Here is a 21,016-nt window from a genome sequence, read left to right as displayed (position 1 = left end):
ACAGCGCTACCCACTGCGCCACCGTGCCGCCCATAGTTTCATTTTATAAGGACATGAATTTGATTCAGTGTTTTAATAAAATCTACTCAAATGTATAGGAAAAACAAATTCTAAAAATTTTGAAGTGCATTCAGATTCTAAATGAAAATGGGAGGAGAATTTTATTTTTAACTTTAAAATATGTTAGTAATTCGGGTTAGTTAACCTTAAATAATGCCTGAATAAATATTGAATAACTTTGTGTTCAAGTCCTCCAAAATAATGTTTTCTTTTGGTTTGAATATTTGTGAACAGAAATGTACAGTATTTATTTATTTATTTATTTATTTATTTATTTATTTATTTATTTATTTATTTATTTATTTATTTATTTATTTATTTCAGAGGTGCCTGTGGATCCTGTTGTGATCTGTCTGGGAGCAGCTTTGGGAGTGTGTGTGGTTGTGATCTCTGCTCAAGCCTTTATAATCTGTAAAAGGAGAAACAGTGACCACTGCAGTGGTGAGTGGAGGATTTTACAGTCTTTTCTTTATGTTAATCACAGTGTTCAGTTCAGCTGGTTCCCTCACTAAGAACAAATGCCATGTGATAAAGTGTTACAGAAAGAGTTTATGCAAAAAAGAAAGAAGGAAAGAAAGAAAGAAAGAAAGAAAGAAAGAAAGAAAGAAAGAAAGAACACATGGATGTGGATATACAGTTTTATGCATTACATATCGCTGCTGTCGGAAGAAAACCTCGTTTTTCAGTTTTTGACTTGAATTAAAAATGCCTGTTGTCCTTCACATTGTGTGCAAATTTCATTAAGAATGGACCAAAAGAAACGTCCCAAAATGACTTGGAAAAAAGTCTGGTTCCACTGATTTACTTTAAAAGTAAAGTATGTTTTTACTTTCTCCTGTAAAGTTACCATTTTGGAGATACAAGGTTTTTTTTTTTATCCAACAACAGTGATATGCTTGTGTGACTGTACATTGAAATGTGGTGAAAGTAATGCAAATGTCATCTTAGCAAAATGAATGTTGCCTGATCCAAACGTCATGCTGTATATTCTGTATCCACCACAGTGAGAAAACAACAAGGCTCAGCAGCAGAGAACACAACCAGTCAGGTAACACCTGTGTTCTGTAACACTTTCAGAAGATGCTGATACTGTTTAATCCACACAGAACTTACTGAACCTTTCGTGTTCTTTCTCACAGACTGCTGAGAGTCTGAATTACGCTCCCATCCATTTCAAAGAGAACAAACCCAAAACTGGACGGGTGAAGAGAGAACAGCCTGAAGACATTATGTACTCTCAAGTGAGAAGTTCTAATGCTAAAGCTCATCGTTCTCATCGCTAGATCTCTTTCCTTTAGTGAGCAGTAGTGAAGTTTGGGGATGTTGTTATTTTACTGGGATGTTCAGAGCTGCACATGATCTCCAGGTTAGTTCTGTGATCTTCATTATCTACTTTTGTTATTATTTGTGTCTTATTTCTTTATTATTGTGTTATTATTTCTCTTAATTTTGGACTGTGTAGGGGTTTGTTGTTTCTGCTGATGTTTGCCAGGATCTACAGTGAAGTGCTGTAATTTGTTTAGGTCCCCATTTTGCTTAGAACTGGGTGAAAAATGTGCAGTTTAGGATGAACTTTCAGTTCTCTAAAGGAGTGTGTGAGGATATTTTTAGAATGAGTGGGGTCACTATAATCTTTCACCTGTAACAGACACACATGAGTTTACGCTGATTGCATCTGATATTGTGCACCATTTGTAGAAGTTGTATTTTTAGAGGCTCTCTAAAGGTGTTTTTTTCTTTGTGTGTGTGTTTGTTTACTTACAATGTGTTGGGAAATATATCTGTCTACATATTAAGCTGAATTTGTGTTATATCAGCCCTGAAACCCTGAAATGTGAACACAAGACTTTTTTCTGATTATATTTCTGCATGATTTCTAAATATAATAAAATGTTATATAATAGATAATTTACTGTTAACTGTCATCATAACAGAGATGCTTCATGAATGTAGAGCCACAATATTAATCACATAAAACCAAGAGTATCTATTTTTTTGTCTTCAAGACAGAGGCAAAACTTTGGTTTCTACCTGTTCATTTCTTCAAATTTCAGATCACATGTATAAGAATATATTTCACAATCCAGCTTCTTCTTTTTTTAATGTAATTGTAATTGAACAAATGCTGGCAATATTAAAAATAGAACTCAATTGATTTTAATAGTTAATTAGAGCCTGAAATGTTACCTGTTAATGTAGGCTAATAAAAATAAATTTTATTCCAAGTTAGTTTTGAGCCTTTGGTCCATTTATCATGACATTTTCACACAATGTATAGGGCAGCTTTCATAATATTTCTCACAAAATTTAGATGAAACATTATTATTATTATTATTATTATTATTATTATTATTATTATTTGTTTTTTAATGTTTTTTTTATTATTTATGTTTCTTTTTTGCGCCTTGACCTTGTATTCAAATGGTTAAAAAAATATCTGGTGAAATTCAGTTCATTCTCAATAGTGTTAGGGTTGGGTTTAAGGCCAAGTGTGAAAATAAAGGTGAATTTAATAGACAATGTGAGTTAAAGGTACTTAACAAATAATCTAAGTGTACTATCCAAATAAAGCGTTGTCCAAAATTAATCTGGGATGAGAGGAGACCCTCTAGAGTGAGAAGCTCTAATGCTGCTTCTCATCGTACATATTGCTAAATCTCTTTTCATTCAGGAGCAGAAGGGAAGTTTAGGGACATTTTCATGTTTCTGGATCATTCAGTGCTGCAGTTGAGCTCCACTTTAGCTTTATGATCTTTAATGCTTTATTCTGTTGTTTGTATGGTTTATCTATGGTAGATATATTATATTTCTGCCCATACTTGCCAGAATCTATTATAAACTGCTGTAAAGTCCTCACTGTTCTGTGTTTAAACTGAAAAATTGTCCAGCTTGAGTTCTCTGTAGGAGCAGTGTGAGTGTAGTGTTAATGATCTTTTACAAGTTTTCACACTTTTTTTCACACAAACTGTCGCAGGAGTTCAGACTGATGGTGTCTGATATGGTGAAGCCTTCATGGAACATGTGGCTGTGATGAGACGTTTCTAAGTCTTCACTCTTCACACTTCAGCCACTTGGAGAACTGAAACTTGTTTTGACAGTTGACAATATTTTTTTCACTAAATTTATATGGAAAATGAAAATTAATTATAAACATAAATCCAATACCATTTTAAATTACACACTGACTTTGACTCTGTCTGGATGTGAGTTTCTTTAATGCTGTTCTTTAATGTTTTTGTATAAATATTTTAGTAAATGAAATATCTAATCTATGAGCTAATATTGTTACAATTCTGGTACAGTTTTTAATAAAGGCATATGAATTTACTTCACTTGTTGGTCTTTTTTCACTTTTACCCCGACTAAACAAATATTTACAAAATCAAAAACAATCTGTTTTGTGCATGAAAGTAAACGTTATACACATATAGAATTGTTGTTATCTGACAGTGTAAATGAGCTTTTAAAACATAGGGCTCATATTTACTTCACTAATAATAAAATATCAAAAAGACATTAATATTTCCTTAAAGAATATGTGCAATTTGTAAATGTACCTGAAAAAGGTAGCATGAATGTTTCTTATAAAAATCGCAATTGGAGTATCAAAATCTAAATGGCACTGCAACAATATATATAGAAATACTTTGACTACAACAATGAATTAAAAGAAAATAGTAAATAAATTAACCAATAAAATGTTATGTTTGGATGCAGTGAGGCCTTTAAAATAAACAGGTATTCCTTCTATTGCTGACTGCAATACATTTTGAAATCAAACAGATTTCATATTTCTTGTGAAGAATATATAAAAAGACCATTGAAATGAACAAAACTTCTCTTCTTGCCTAATGTAGTTCTATAAGAGAAAACCACAGACAGGCATCTTTCAAAAGAAAAAGAATGTGTGTGTGTGTGTGTGTGTGTGTGTGTGTGTGCGTGTGTGTGTGTGTGTGTTGGCTGTGTAATTGTCTTTAAACACCCCACAGAGATCCTCTGCAGAGAACACACATTAATATTGCATTTTCCTGCTAATTTTAACCAATTTCTGTTTATTTACTGGGATTAACACATTAAAAAAATAGAACATTCAATATAAAAATGTGACATAATTTATCATTTATTTTTCCCAATATGTTAAATTCAGCAAATAAACAGTGACTGTGCATTAAAAAGTGCAGAAGTGTGTTCTCTGTAGAGGATGTGTATCTTCTCACTCACAAAATCAACAAAACCTGTAATCTGACCAGGTCTGCTAAAATTTTAACATTCAACTGTACAACAGGGAAGATGGAACTTTGATGACCAAAACTACTGATAATAATAACCAAATAGTGTTATAGGAGGCCTGACCAATAAAGGTTATTAATGAAGCTGACAGAAAGAACCATGTGACATTTTTCAGCCAATGATGTTTAACTAATGAAACCAGACAGCAAATACAGTTCATCGCTTCAGTCAGTTATTTCCTTTCAATATATATGTGTTGGTGATGATGGCCCTACACAGGATTGGAATTATCATTTTATATTTCTACAAGATATGTAAGTTCATCAAATTGCCAAACACCAAATATGTCATATACTGTAAATTCTGCTTGATATTTAATTCAAATTTTAAATATTAATTTAGACTGAACTTTGTTTTACAGATACTGCTCAAGCAGTGAGAAATTCAGAGCCGTTGGTCATCTCAGCTGAGCCCGGTGAAGCGGTCACTCTCAAGTGCACATTTGTAGATGACTCTAATAAAGATGTTAGGATGTGGTACAAACAAAGACTGGAGCATGTGCCACTGGAAGTGGGATCACAGTTAGAAGGAAAGTCGGCTGTGATTTCAGATCAATTCTACAAATCAAAAAGATTTAGAATGAACAGAATTGCGAGTGGCTTTTCTCTCAGTATTGAACGTGTCACTAAAGAAGATGAAGGAATGTACTTCTGTGGAGAGACTGGAAAGAAAACACTGGACTTTTCTACTGCTACATTCTTAGCGGTCACAGGTAACATGGTTGATTGTTTTCTGCTTCAGTTTTCTTTTTTTTATTTTTTTTATTCGGCTTCAGCAGCATATAAGGGTCATTGAACTGACTGTCCTTGTATATGAAATGTGCTATTTAAAGAAACCTACATTTTCAGTTCTAGAAATGTTTTTTTTTTTTCTCTGACAATGCAACATAAATAATTAACATCTATTACAACGGTTACTACTGAATACAAATTCCTACACTGTCTACATTATATTTTCCAGGATTATATTGCTACAATTTTGCTAGATTTTTAAAGCAGTCTTGTTTATAAATTACAGCCTATTAAAAGACTCAAAAGCCAATACACACAAAAATCTTACAGTGTCATTATTATATTAACCAGGTCAACCTCAGTTAAACATATCAGTGCTCCAAACTCCAGTATGGGGGTCAGTTTCTCCAGGAGAGTCGGTCACTTTGCAGTGCACGGTCCTCTCTGAGATCAGAGCAGCAGAACTCCGAGTGCTCTGGTTCAGAGCGGCTGCAGGACAATCCTTTCCTGAAATCATTTACACTCATCAGAACAGCAGCAGCCGTCAGTGTGAGATCAGCTCTTCTACACACAGCTCTGTGTACAACTTCTCCAAGAACATCCTCGACCACTACCATACTGGAACTTACTACTGCGCTGTGGCTGCTTGTGGGAAGATCATTTTTGGGAATGGAACAACAGTAGAACTGAGTGAGTGTTCAGTCATATGCTTTTGATGAATTGTCTTATTTGATATATAGGTATAAATTACAAACCTAGTATGTGAAATACTAATAATACAAAGACAAAGCAGTGATTTCTGAATTCAGATTCACTTTATTTCATTTGTAAACAGTATAAAACTATAATTGATGATCATCTCACGAACTTTACTTATTGCAAATTTGATGCCAGCTTTCTTGCCATTCCATATAATTCCATGCATGTGAAATGTCACCAGCATTCTGCTTTTCCTTGATTCCCAGATTTCTCTGGGTACTACTGATATTATTTATTGTAGTGGATGAAACACCTGAAATACCAAATCAAAATGTTGTTCTTAAACTGTTGGATTATTTGCTGACACACATTTTGGCTCGTTTTGAATCCAAGTGTAATTGCATCTCCTGTTTCAGATGTTTTTAACAGTTCATAATGTTCTCATCTTAAAATCATTAAATTATAAATACATCTATTTCAGCATATATTTAGAAAAAACAATGAAGTTAATAAGACAAACCATTACAGATCTCATTTTTAGTACTTTATTTGTTTTAATACAGTGAAGCAATCACCATTTTTCAAACAGTCCCAACTTTTTGCCATAATGTAGATTATACAGTTCATAACTTTTTCATTGTTGTGCTTGTTGTTGATCATTGCTTACAGTGGTATGCAAAACTTTGGACACCCCCAGTCAAATTACATATTCATTTTAAGTTATCATATCCTCTACAGAGAACTCACTCAAAACGGCATTTTTCCTACACATTTTAGTGCACAATTTCTGTTTATTTGCTGAATTTAACATGCTAAAAAAACAAACAAACAAATATATATATATATATATATATATATATATATATATATATATATATAATATATATATATATATATATATATATATGAAATGTACTTTTTTTTTGCAAAGGCCATATTTTATTTCCAACCAATATGTCAAATTCATCAAATAGACAGTAATTGTGCATTAAAATGTACACAAGTGTGTTTTTTTGTGGAATGTGTTGACTTACTTTTACTTAGAAAATCAATATTACATGTTTTATGACCAGAAGCGCCCCAAGTGTTGCATGCAAAAAGAAATCACAGAAAGATTTTAACTAGGTTCCTATTATTTTATTTTTAAATCATTATTCCATATATTTTTAAACCTATTATTTATTCCTCAATTCTTTTTTCTAGATGATCATCACCGATCTGTGCTGGTTGTTGTCATGCGAGTGGCACTGGGCATTAGTTTAATGTGGAATATCTGGAGCTGGAGGAGAGCGAGCTGCAGTGGTCAGTTTACTTAGAAACAATCAGTATGTTACACATTTCATTAACATGAGGCTGAATTTCTAACACGTTTCTCTTTTAATGCATTTCAAGGCAAAACATCTCAGTCTGTCATCCACAATTTCTCAGAGGAGCTTCAAGTCCAGGTACATTTATCATCATACTCATTAACTGATTCCACTGAAGTGTCAAACAGTGAAACTGTTTAAAGGCAGGTTTTTCAAACTTTCTACATGATTAAATAGCACAGATGGCAACAAAGTCATTCAGAGTAGTTTGGTGTGAAGTGGTTCACTGTGGAGAAACTTACTAACCCAGATTTCTTCACAGTATTGCCTACATAACTGTATATGAATAAATGTAATCATATTTTATTTTAAAGTAATTTAGGACCTTTTCTTTTGGTCCATTCACCATGAAATTTTCACACAAACTGGTATGTTTTAAATTATGCACATCAGTAATGAATTTCAGTGAATTTCTTCTTTTGTTTTCCTGAGGCTGTGAGACTGTAGAAGCTGCTGTAAAGCACACTTTCTGAATGAGTTCTCTATCAGATCATTATTCTTTAAACTGTTTTAAAAAATAGCAAAATAATAACTTATCATTTGCCAAATGGACCCAATTCTAATTAAAAAGAAGTTAACTTAAAATTCTCTGTTAATTGAAACTGTAATATTAAATGAACAAAATAATATTTTGTGTTTCATTTTGTTTAATTTACTATTTGAAGTTCAATGATCTTGAAATGTTATGTTGCCCAGGTTTCTTATTTTTTTTAAAGTAAAAAAGTTGAATACGTTTTTTGAATTTATTGCAGTTACTCAGTAATTCATTTTACTCAATGAATAATTAATAGTACTTGCAAAATAGGTTACAGTAGCTACCAAGTGATTAGCAATAGTTACATAATAATTGATAGTAATTGCTGAATAATAATTCTTACCATTAACCCCATAACATTCAAGGTTTATTTCATACAGTTATGATTATATACAGGAACATAAATGCATATGAATGGAGCTATTCTTAGGTTATAGAAGTGTGTAATAAAGGTTTGCACTCATGACTTGTTAATGGGCTAATATCTGAAATATCAGCCTAGATAGATTTGAAGCAGTTTAAACCTCACTGCAGTTCTATGTGGTCTATTATAAACAGAGCTGAACTCCAGTAAACTGTTGATCTGTAACCACAATCTGAACACAAGATGGGAAAAAAAAAATCACACCTTCAGACGACATGGTTTTACAGCAGCTCATACACAGTGCAGCCTTTTAGGGTCAGCGGTCAGTTTCCTCACTTACAATAAACAACATGTAGACATTCTGGTGTGTGTGTGTGTGTGTGCATGTGTGTGTGTGTGTGTGTGTGTGTGTGTGTGTGTCTTTTCAGGACAACAACTAATTGGATGTTTTTTATTCATAATTTAATAGTTTAATACAGCTTCCATTCTTTCCAGGATGATTTTAGTTTCATTTTTTACATTTTTAGCTTTTTGCATTTTGTACTTTTTACAATTCCTTAATAAACTTATAATGTAAACCTAGATCACACCGCTGATTGTCCACTCCAGCACTGATCTTCTGTTTTCTGAAACAGGACTCTGACAATGAGCAGTTTGATATCACAGCATTATGTTTCTCCGAGAAGATGAAGAGAAGAGCGCTAAAGGAGAAAGTTTTCACCCGAGTGAGATTCTTCCCTGTTTCTGACTACAGAGCAGTTCAGTAAAGCTGTATTACACAACAGAAAATATGTCTTACTGATTTAATATAGTCATGTAGTCTCAGTGTAATATGGATATTTTTATACCATATATATATATATATATATATATATATATATATATATATATATATATATATATATATTTTAATCAGTGTTCATATATCGTTGCTGTCCAATGAAAAAAATGTATCTCCATTTTTTGCGATTTTTACTTTTCTGCATCATTTGAGCTCAGCTGTCCTTTACATTATGTGAAAATGTAATGATGATTGGACAAATAGAAATGGTCCAAAATTGCTTAGAATAAAACTTTTTCCATTAACTTACATTGAAAGTAAAGAACATTTTGCCCTCTCCTGTAAAGTCACTATTTTGCAGATACTTGTTTTTCATTGGACAGCGACAATCTGTACCATAGCCAGCTGAATAGAAAGTAAAGAGTCAAATGTAAAGAGCATAATGTAGCTAATTTTGCTTGGATTTACAAATATCAAAAACATCTTAAATTTCTGTCCTGGGATATAATCCACACTATAAATCATACTGTAAAGCATAGTTCTTGTACTAATTATGCTTTCCCAGTCAAAATCTGCAAAATGTATGAATATAAATTTATTAAAGAAGTTTACGTTCCTTTGCTTTATTAACCTTTTACAAATGTTCCCTAATCTAATTAATTAAGTACATATTTAAAGTAAACAATGTGGACATAAACACTGTTATTGGTTGTTATTTGGTTTCCCAAAGAAAGGTTAGCTTCAGAAAATCTAAAAAGTCATTGGATATTTCAATACAACTCTGTAAAACTGAAACTGTTTCTGAACTCAAGCCTTTTTTATTGACCACCATCAGCTAAATCATCTTAGTTAGCACAAATAAAAACAATAGTCATCAGGGTTACACAACATTAGACTGTACCAGAGAAGGCAGAGAGGTCCTCCTTAGATCACTGTGATCGGCCTGCTTAAGGAAAACTCTCCTACTATTCAGTGCTCAGTCTTGAGTTCATGCTGATGTGAGCTGAAGGCTAATCTCTATTAAGTGCTCGAGTTTAGTTCAGGTTGACTCTGTTGACTTTTTAGGCTGCAGACAGAAATTAGTGATAGCAAATCGAATCTTTCTGAAGCGGTGAGGCTTTTATTTAAACTGTGTTGGAGACGGTTTACTCAAAGCTTTAAAGACCAGTGCACATTCATGACACCTGGTGGTTAGAAGCAGGAATGGCACCTATAAATCTACTGCTTGTTTGGAATGAAAACCTACAGCCACACCCTTTGCGAACACCCCTGGTCTAGAAGATGTTCTAGGATAAAAACCCAAATCTTTATCCTGCAGTGATTTAAATAAGTCATTTGTCTTTAAAGCAATAAAGGTAGTTAATAATATAAACATGAAACTGGTGTGTGTTACATGCTAAAAAGTACATCAACTTAGATGCTCAAGATGTTCACAGCTGGTAATTAGAACAAATCTCCTGACAAATTAATGCAAAATCTTACTCACATATAATGTTACTCTAGTTTTTCATATATTGTTTCACCTCTGTTTCTCTTTTCCTGAGTCTTTGACCTGCCCTCACCTCTTCACCAGTTTCTGGATTTATGCCCTGTTCTTTTTCTATTTATTCCATTTAGTTCCAGTCTTCCTCCTTTGAGGTTCTGACAATTAACTGTTTTTTTATGGTTTTGTTTTATATTCTAGTGTTCATTGTTTTCTAGTTTTCACTTGAGCCTCTTGTTAGCTCGGCCCCTCCAACACATCCTCACTACATCTGTTGTAAACATGCCTACTTGCCCCCTACAGTGGTCTCTAAAGTGACCTCTAGGAAAACAATCATATTATGACAGATCTCGAAGGTGTGAGCACATTTTGAAAAACTACGTTCAGGTGCTTTTGCTATGAATCCTGTAGGTAAGAAATAGGTCCACACCATGGGCATTCAGCAGTGGGCATAGGTGGCTTTCTGGGATGACTACAGCCACTGGCTATCAGAGCTCCAATTCCCAGACTTCAATTAATTGTTCATTAGCGTCTAGTTCTCACTGATCCCTTACTGCTAGTTATCAGTACTATCATAGCTAATTATTTACTGAGACATTACTTAAGCATTTAGTAATTATATTAAATTATGACATAAAACATGCTTAATAAAACTTGCTTAATACAATAATATTAGTCCTTAGTAATCATACACATTGACTTTACATTACTCTTTAATACTTATTACTTTTTAAAACATCAGATTTGAAAGTGTTACTACTGTCCTAAGAATGATCCACCATCTAAATAATATCTGGTCAACAGTGGTCCTGTGGTCAGACACTGATCCAATGATGGACAGACTAGAGTGCAGCTGATCACATCATTACATCTCCAGTCTGTAATTATACATCTATAAAGTGAATCTATAAGGCAGATGGAGCTCATAAAGTGACCAGTAAGTGGACATGTTTCTCATTAAGTTCATAGTAAATATTCATATTGTCTATAGTGATCACTGTACATATAGTTTTATTTACACATGGTCTCTGTCTGTGGTCCTGAAAAATGACTTATGCTCTCCATGGTGCTGAAAGCTAGGGCTGTACTGGAGAATAAAAAGTGTAAATAAATAAATAAATACATCAGGTTTAAAATGATTCTCTAATAAAATGAAAATGATTTCTTTCATTATCTGTTGCTCTCTCTTTGTCTTTCTCACTGGCTGAGAATCTGAGTGACAACAATGTCATTTTTAGCTTTATAAAGTGCCAAGAGTTTGAGAAGCAGACTGTCTGACTGTCTTCACTGAATAAAGTGAACAAATGGAGCTACATAGAAATGAAGATCAGGAGAAAAAGCAGGAACAGTGATAACACCACACTGAACAGAGTGACATGCCACTAATAAAAAGGAAAGATTTATTTATTTATTTATTTATTTGTTTTTTTTCCAAGAAAACACAAACCATGCATTATGAGGTAAAAGATCAAGGTTTGTGGACTAGAATTTAAACTAACCTAAGGAACATGTTTTCCTTCAACAAGAAAGTAAGAAAAGTCACTCAGAAAAGTGCTGTTCCATAGTCCAGAGAGAACAATACCTGCAGTTCTGTCTTCCACCACAAGGAGGCATTTAATCTCCACAACCTTCAACTCATCAGCACATGCCTGGAGGAATAATGAGAAGGCAGACATAAAAATCACTAAATCACAATAACAATATAAAACAATAAAACAAGGCAAACACACACAATAAAACACATATTTCAAATATCTGAAGCAATACAACGAAAAGGTTGCACTGGTAAACAATAGATGTTTGTGTATTTGTTTTTTGATACTATTTACCAGGTAGTCTTTCTTCATAATAATAAAGTGATGAATCTGTGAGTACTGAGAGTTCATGAGCTTCATCTTCAGATGCTGATAATACAGGTTTGTTATTTTGCAGGTTAAATAGAGTTTTAGAGGTAATATAATGCAGATCTCTCACTGAGTAAAACAGACTTCTGTAGGTATTTCAATATGACTCAGCAAATGCACATTATATCTAAATGTCTTTTGGTGCACAGTGTTCTGACTGTTGAGACGTTTAGCCTATTACACATTGCTGGAAAGGGTCTATTTAAGTGACGTTTAAATTAATCAAAACTGGGTATGTCTAGATTAATTGATACCAGTAATCAACTAAATTTAATTAATTAGTGCTAGTTAAGTAGAGTAAACACTTTGGCACAGGTGACCAGTTGGTGTTGAAAAATGGTGAATAATGAAATAATAATTTAAAAACTGTACTTTGTGCTTAGTCAGGTTCTCTTTGTATTATATTGAAATTTACATGAAAGTCAATAAAATAAATTTCACAAGTATGCATAAATAAATAAATAAATAAATAAATAAAATCAGGAGAGGTAAAGACTTTTCACAGAACTGTATTATTCCATTACTTTAGTGCAGGGCTGCCTAAAGTCAGGACCATCTGATCTGATTTGGCCCACCAATGGGTTTGCAGTGAATTCAAAAGCTGTAAGCCTCATTTGTAAGGAAACCACAGTGACTTCTGGAGACTACAGTATGTAGCAACAGACAGAAACTAAACAGGCCACATCTTTCCACATTTACTGCTGGTGGGGAAAAACACAAGGCTAACAATTTGCAAGCTGGCTTTTATACTTGACAAATCACAGACCTTCTGCTCCTGCAGCTTCTAGATTTATATCATGTTATATCAACATTTAACTTTGGCCACACAACACAAAAACATTAAGCCCCTTTGCTTTAATTTATGTAGTAGACATATGTTACGAGAAGCTGGTTCAGCACAATCACCTGATACAGCATGGAAAATCAACACAAGCCACAAGTCGTGTAGAACAATCAATGTAGTTTTTTATAACTGCAGACAGTGAAATCTCACAACCTCTCTGTCTCTGCAAAGTGTGAGCTGTTAGAAAAGACATGCTTAACATGGAAAGACAACCAAGCAAATTAAGTCACTAATATATATATATATATATATATATATATATATATATATATATATGGTGATAAGTTAAAACACAGTCCATACCTAACAAATGTAGGCCTATTTCCTCTCTCTGTGCTTTACAAACATCAGAGCATTAGAGACAAACCTATCTATTTTAGCCACCATTCTGGGCCAGACAGATGAAGCCATTTATGCCCATTTCAGGCACAAAATGAATTTGCAAAAGATGTAGGAGGATTGTGTGGTAAATGGGTGGAGATACTGGAAATGTGGTTGATTACATATTACTCTCAATTTGTTAAAGTTTGAGCACCTTTGGCTGGTTTTATATAGATTTTAAAACTTTTGCATTTACTTTTTAAAAGCATGTTAACTGGAGGCTTTCATTAATGGCAGCAGCTTGACAGAGCAAAATTAGACAGAAGCATGAGCCTCAAAAATGTGCAGAAAGAATACTTATAATCAAAATAACACTTTCAGCTCTCAAGATCAGATGTATGTATGTAAAAAGACAAATGCAAAATGTGCATCAGTGCAATCACAATGTGCTCTTGAAGACATGTTATTGTTTTTCAAATTCACTTTTTGCTTAGTCTGTAATAGAATTACACTCCTACATAATGTTTTGGTGGGGAAACTTCATTTACTTAAACCATTATATTGTGGCATCCACCATGGGCCTCTCCGCTGTGGGAAGTATAAAGGAAGAGGTAGTGCTGACATGTGAGTGTCAGCACCTGCACTTTTATGTACTTCTGGTCCACAATGCACTGCTAGCACTGATCAAGCAGCCAATCACAGACAGTGGATTTATACCTAATAAAAAGCTGTATTATTGAAGTGTTCATATTTGAACATACAGTATTTATGTATGAATGTATTATCACTATTGCTACTACTAATAATAATCAAGTTAAGGCTACTCTGCGGTCCTTCATCTCGTATCACTCACAGAGAGTACAGGCCATGCTACAGTCAGCCGTGTTGTCATATTATATTACTAACTACCTTTTTTCTTGGTATAATGTTCGTTTGTCTGTTGTTTGTTTTTATTTTAATTATTTAAATAGTTTCAGGCTTATGACATAAAAGAGTACAACTGAAAATTAGCCAGATGTTCAACACTGACACATTTACATTTATGTTGAATATTTGTGTTTTTTACTTGTTAAAAAAAAAAAAAAATTCTCAATTCCTGGTACAATTGTAGGTCTAAAATAGTTTGCAACTCTAACCTTCTCTGTGGAACTATAAGACACACACACACACACGTGCACAAACACATGCACACACACACACACACACACACACGTGAACAATAACAGAGTATAAACGCTCCACTCTGTACCAGTGTACCAGTGTACCAGTGTAAATGTTCATATTTTATTATTATGGAGCAACATGACTAAAAAGGTTTAAGTGAACTACAATATAATGGCACTAATTATTACATTTAATGTAAGTATAATTGCCTAAAATATTGTGATCAGAAAGTTTACACACATGGAATCCAGCGTGTGGCTGATGAATTGAATCTAAACTTCACAAGAAGCATTTTTATTTTTCTTCCCTAAGTACATTTTTGTGCAGGTATTATTATACTTGATTTGATATTTAGATATAATAGACCAACATCACATCAAGTTTATGTAGTTAGTATGTGCTTTACTTGCATTAAGATATCACACAGCTGTTCTGTTTGAGCTGTTTGGCTCACAACAGTTAAAAATAGCTGAGCATCCTGTGGAAAGTTTGAGCGGTGAGCGAGGGGTTGTTATTCTGAGAAACTGAGAGGAGGTCAGCGTAGCTTACAGAGATAAAGCAGAGAAACTGCAGTGGGTAAAACAACAAAGTGTGAAGAACAACAGAGCTGCAGAAACCACCACAGCCTGCTGGCATTAACAGCAGCCACAATCAGCCCTGTCCACTGACACTTCAAAGGCCGAGTTTCAGATACAGATATGTGCGCGCACACACACACACACACACACACACACACACACAAACAACCACATACGCTACATACGCAGAAGAATGACATTAAAAAGGTTATATTATTTCTTTGTTGTCGAGGATATTAAAAAAAAAAAAATAAAAAAATAAATTGTTGAGAATGTTATTAACGGACATAAAAAATGTACACACACAATGTCTTTTGATTTCATACTTACAAATATAAACATAAAATACATAAACATAAACAAACAAGCATGTTTAAAGAATGAAATGTAAGTATATGAAATAACAAAAACACAAGTATCTGAATAATTGTTCTCCTCCCTGTCTCTGACTTTTACCTTCAGGTATTAAAGACTCATGTTAGGGCATCATATCACTGTGACTTGCAGTAAAACTTGTGACACATACATTTAGTATGTCAGTTTTGAGTACTGTTCTTATTTAGATTGATGTGGTTGCCTGGGGATGGGAAGAGCGTTTGTGTGTGTGTGTGTGTGTGTGTGTGTGTGTGTGTGTGTGTGTGTGTGAGATAGAGAGAGAGAGAGAGAGAGAGAGAGAGAGAGAGAGAGGAGTGAAAGAGAACCTCAGTGGGGGTCCAGAGGAAGAGAGAACAGAGAGAGTATGATTGGTAATTGCTACAATTGGTAATGGTGTGAAGAAGAAGCCTCAGTTAGAGTTGAAGTTAACCCCGCCCACACTGCCTCACACATCTTGCATTTTTAAGCTTATATTTTTGTATTTCTTCTTTATCTGTATGTTGTAATTATGGCTTTTGTTGATAAGCGTTTGCATGGGTCAAGTTCAAAAGTCTCAAAACTTTTCTTTAAGTAAGTCAAATCTGTGACATGCATGATTTACATGATCTGCATATTACATCCTCAGAGAGTATCATGTGGCTGAGATAGCTGAATCTGCAGTAAAGAAGACATGTTTTCTGTTAACATTTCCTTTTTAGACGCTGTTTAAAACAGCATACATATCAAAATCAAACCAAATTAATACATTATACAAAACAGAAATATGGGTCTAATTTCAGTTCAGAACCATTGGCCAACTGCACTTGCACACAGAAGAATCTGACCCCTGCATTTAACCCATCCATGAAGTGAAACACCCCCACATACACTAGTGAACACACACACTTGCCCTGAGCGATGGGCAGCCCTATCCATGGCACCTGGGGAGCAACTGGGGGTTAGGTGCCTTGCTCAAAGGCACTTCAGTCACGTACTGTAAGTTCAGGAGATCAAACCAGTGACTTTCTGGTCACAACTTCCAGCCCATGACTGCCCACTAATTTCCAAGTGCACTATGAACGAATGCATTGGTAAGACTTTATTTGGAGTGCTCCTTTATAGATGATTAATAAAATCAAAACAGATTATCAACATATCAGTGAAGCAGCAGTAGTGAAGCATCTGAATAGACTGAAGTAAATATTCCATAGATGTTCTGTTGATACATTACTTACATTAAGTAGATGTATTGTTAATATGTTACTTCCATTACACAAAACCTAATCCTAACCCTTGGCCTAATCCTAACCCTAACCTTAAATTCACCTCAAAACCTAATCCTCAACCCAAAACCTAACCTTGCACAACTTTACCCAAAACCTAATTCTAACCCTCATGTGTTTTTGACATGTCCTGAGTATCTGTTGAGTGTTTGTTTCATCTGTAAAGGACCACTCAAAGCGTCACCAATGCATCTACAACTTTAACAAAATTCAAAAATCAGTAAAGGTCACTGTTGTTTCTATTGTTTTGTTATAGTTCTTAAGACTGTAAGGAACCATTCAAGAGAAGAAAAATACTCCCAGGATTCAATTATCCAACAAACACACCACCCAGGCCAATGAACAAAAGGTCAACACTCTGACTGGACATAAGGCCTTAGCAGCACCACAATGGCAGCACACTAACCAGTGTTGTACACGTCACTTCTATAAATGCACATTTTTTTTCTAATCAAGATAAAACAATAGCAAGATTATGGCCACATTAACGAGAGCACAAGTTACCATAAACCCGACAACCAATGAAAACATTTCTCTATAAAGCATCCATCCACTCTTCACAAGCACAGCATTGACTCCAGTGAGGATGACATAAACTAAATAAAGATGAGATAAGATTAAAATTGGACAACTGAAATGTACATGAAGACATCAAGAAGCAGCAAACCTGAAGACCCAAACTGACAAGCATCCTAATTAAATCATTCTGCCACTGTGGGTGTTTGAATTTTTTTTTTTTTTTTCCATTTATATCTTACCTCTGATGACAGTTTACAAACAAGACAGTTTGCTGATATGAATGGTCTAAGGTCAAACATTGTGTGGTTAGACAAAAGCTGCAGCAAACAGCAATCATTCCAAAGAAAGAGAGAGGAAACATGAGATAAAAGCACATAATGTCTGACATCACAGTTGTGCTTTTTAACCAGAAAATAGAGAGACTGTGACAGTCTGCATATTTAGGATGGAATTAACTGTTGAAATAGTGAATACCTGCATGTTTTTTCATGATACAACTATTAGCAGAAAGAACTTGTATTTCAGGTTAAACTTAGCAGAGCCAAACCTTTTAACTGCTTCTGTAATAAGACAAAACACACATGAAAACACCTACATTCTCCAGGTAAGGATTAAAATTCTCATAGTAAACCAAAAAAAAACTACGATTCCAGATTCCAGAGCTTTATTGCTCTTTTTTACAGCATGAAAAGCACAAGCAGTTTGTCTTGTACAATTAAATTCTTAGTTTATTTGTTCTCACTGATGCTATAAAACATACATATATAAATAACATAGATAGACGAATAAGTAAAAGATAAAAGGCAGAGCAATATAATATGAAAAGTACAGACTTAAAAGCGTGGTTCTTCAAGAACTATGAACAGTCAAAGAAACCTTTGAATGATTAAAGGATTCTTTGCATGGTAAAATGCTTCTTGAGATTGACTGAGAATGTATAGATGGTTCTATATTGAACCTTTTGAAAAAGGTTCTATATAGCAGTGAAAAGGGTTTTTCTATTGTTACAACCTTTGCATCATAACAAAAGACGAACCCTTTTTGGTGAATATAGAACCATACACAAGACATTCTCCATCGATCTAAAGAACGATTTTGTGATGCAGAGAACCCTTTAATCATGCAAAGTCTCAGTGTTCATGATTCTTTATGGAACCATTTTCCTTACTAAAGAACCCTTTAGAGTATAGAGTTAAACATAAAACCTAAGACTGTGAACAAAATATGCAAGCAGTTGCAGCAAGTAATAGTTCAATGTTTATGTCACATTTGTTTATTGAACTGTTAACTGTTGCAAACAATGATGTAATGTTCACTTATTGCTGCTGTTGTGGTGCTGAAAGAGATGTGGAAAAGCAGCTTAAACCACCAATAGCAGCCAATTATGACTCCCGTAATGCATGAAAGACACTTAAGTGTCATGAAGGTTTCAATCACCAGGTCTAAGGTGACACAACCTGAAATAAGATGTTCATTGGCTGTTTCACTACTGATGACAGAGCTGGGTCAAAAAGAACTAGAGGACCTCTGATGGCCAGATTGTCTTTTGCTTCAGGTAATCCAACTAATAATCATGCTGTCTATAATTCCAGTCTAGATACTCATTGCCAGCTCATTGCCAGATCTCAGGGGAATATTATTGAGTTTTCCACAGGAACTTTTTTTAGCTGTGACAGGTAATCATCATATTTGTTTCTTCATTTCAGAATTGTAACATATATATATATATATATATATATATATATATATATATATATATATATATATATATATGTATATATACATATATATATATATATATATATGTTTATATAAAATAAATAAAAGTTGAAAATAAGTTGTTATTACTATTATTATTAGTAGTAGTAGTAGTAGTAGTAGTAGTAGTAGAAGTAGTAGTAGTAGTAGTCTTAGACCAACTTTGAAAACTTTGAAAGCAAATGTTGGTGAGGTTCTTCTCTGTCCTTTCTTCTCTAAATCTAATTCAGATTCACCACCCAAAGAAAACTGAATATAAACCAAACAGCATTCAAGCATTTTTATAATCAAATGAAAACACAGTAATAAAAACATTCTGGTGTGCCCTCAGGACATTTCTGAATTTAGGAGCCAATGAACATCAATAAAAAATAACCCAGTTAAGCCATCAGAGAAAAGATCAGTTAGATCCTCAACCAGCAGCAAACAGATTTTATTCACACATGTAGAGAAAGAACTACAGTCTACTCACCTCAGATCATCATACTTGGCTGGTCTCGAGAACATTGTCCGAGTCCACCCTACTCTGTGACTGAGGATGTTATTTTATGGTCTCAAGACTGTTCTTGAGTACTACAGCACAATAAATTATAATAAAGAGTATAAGAGAAACTTCATAACATGTATACAGTATAAATTCTTTGAAAAAATCAACACTGGATTTTTTCACTACCGCATTATTTAACCAGCCCTCATTTTCTCCCATAATAGACTGTTTGTCTGTCTGTTATATTAGCTCCATTTATTCAGCAGTCATATTACAGCCGTACGCTCCCTCTCATGTGCTATTGCTTAATTTTTACTGAACCACAACACAAACTATAAGGTTAAAATTACTATGTAATAACATACAATGGGTACATGTTTATAAATATATGAGCAGTTCTCAGAGTAAACATAAGTAAAAAAGAAAAGAAAAACAGGCAGGTTTGAGGACCATTTGATACAACAAGACAAATTACATGACTGCTTAGAAGTGTCAGTTATCATTATTGGTGATAACAAAAGCATGGTGTGATTTGATATTAATATTTTACTTGGAGGTTTTTAAAAAGAAATAAAAGAGAATTTCTGGATAATTTCAATCAAGATTGCACTTCTGTTCATAGCAGAAAAGGAGATGTTTGATCATGAGTTGAATTTAATTGAGTTATTGTTGTGTGTAGTTTCATCTTTGCAGAAAAGAATCATTTATATTAGCCTTTTTTTTTTACATTGTGTGCCATTAACATTGTATTTAACCATCTAATTGGGCATTTTTCATTTAAATACCATAAAAAATCAACAATTGTAATTCTAGACATCATTTGGTCAAAATAATAAAAAAATTGTAAAAGCTTAATTTCTATTAATACTGATATTCCAAAAAAAAAAAAAAATAGTATAAATAATTAATTTAAGATTATGTTTATGAATTATGTCACACATGATAGCCAGAGTTAAACATATCAGTGCTCCAAACTCCAGTATGGGGGTCAGTTTCTTCAGGAGAGTCAGTCACTCTGCAGTGCACGGTCCTCTCTGAGATCAGAGCAGCAGAACTCTGAGTGTTCTGGTTCAGAGCTGCTGCAGGACAATCCTTTCCTGAAATCATTTACACTCATCAGAACAGCAGCAGCTGTCAGTGTGAGATCAGCTTTTCTACACACAGCTCTGTGTACAACTTCTCCAAGAACATCCTCGACCACCACCATACTGGAACTTACTATTGCGCTGTGGCTGCTTGTGGGAAGATCATTTTTGGTAATGGAACATCAGTAGAACTGAGTAAGTCTTTTTAAAAACTTTGTGCAAACTCACATTTAATTATACTACAGTTACTGACCTAATAAGCTTAAAACCTTGCATATTTGCAACTATAAATTATCTGCTCTTTCACATATTTTGTGCATGTGTTCACTACCTTTGCCGCTTCACTGTTCAACTTGGATTGTGATCAATGCAGAGTGAAGCTGTACACTGACTAAGGAGGTATTTCAAA

At 33.9% G+C, this 21,016-nt stretch overlaps 1 long non-coding RNA gene across 1 annotated transcript; it reads left to right on the top strand.

Moving 5' to 3' along the window:
* Nucleotides 1-416: 416 nt before the first annotated feature.
* LOC118807309 lies at nucleotides 417-1,260 on the top strand. Its single transcript, XR_005007192.1, has 3 exons — nucleotides 417-501; nucleotides 1,065-1,108; nucleotides 1,200-1,260. It is a non-coding gene; the product is annotated as an uncharacterized LOC118807309 (long non-coding RNA).
* Nucleotides 1,261-21,016: the final 19,756 nt, after the last annotated feature.

This window comes from Colossoma macropomum, unplaced genomic scaffold, assembly GCF_904425465.1.
Source record: "Colossoma macropomum unplaced genomic scaffold, Colossoma_macropomum, whole genome shotgun sequence".
NCBI classification, from domain to species: Eukaryota; Metazoa; Chordata; class Actinopteri; order Characiformes; family Serrasalmidae; genus Colossoma; species Colossoma macropomum.
The sequence above is the reverse complement of the archived record's forward strand: the minus strand, read 5'-3'. Positions and strand labels throughout refer to the sequence as shown.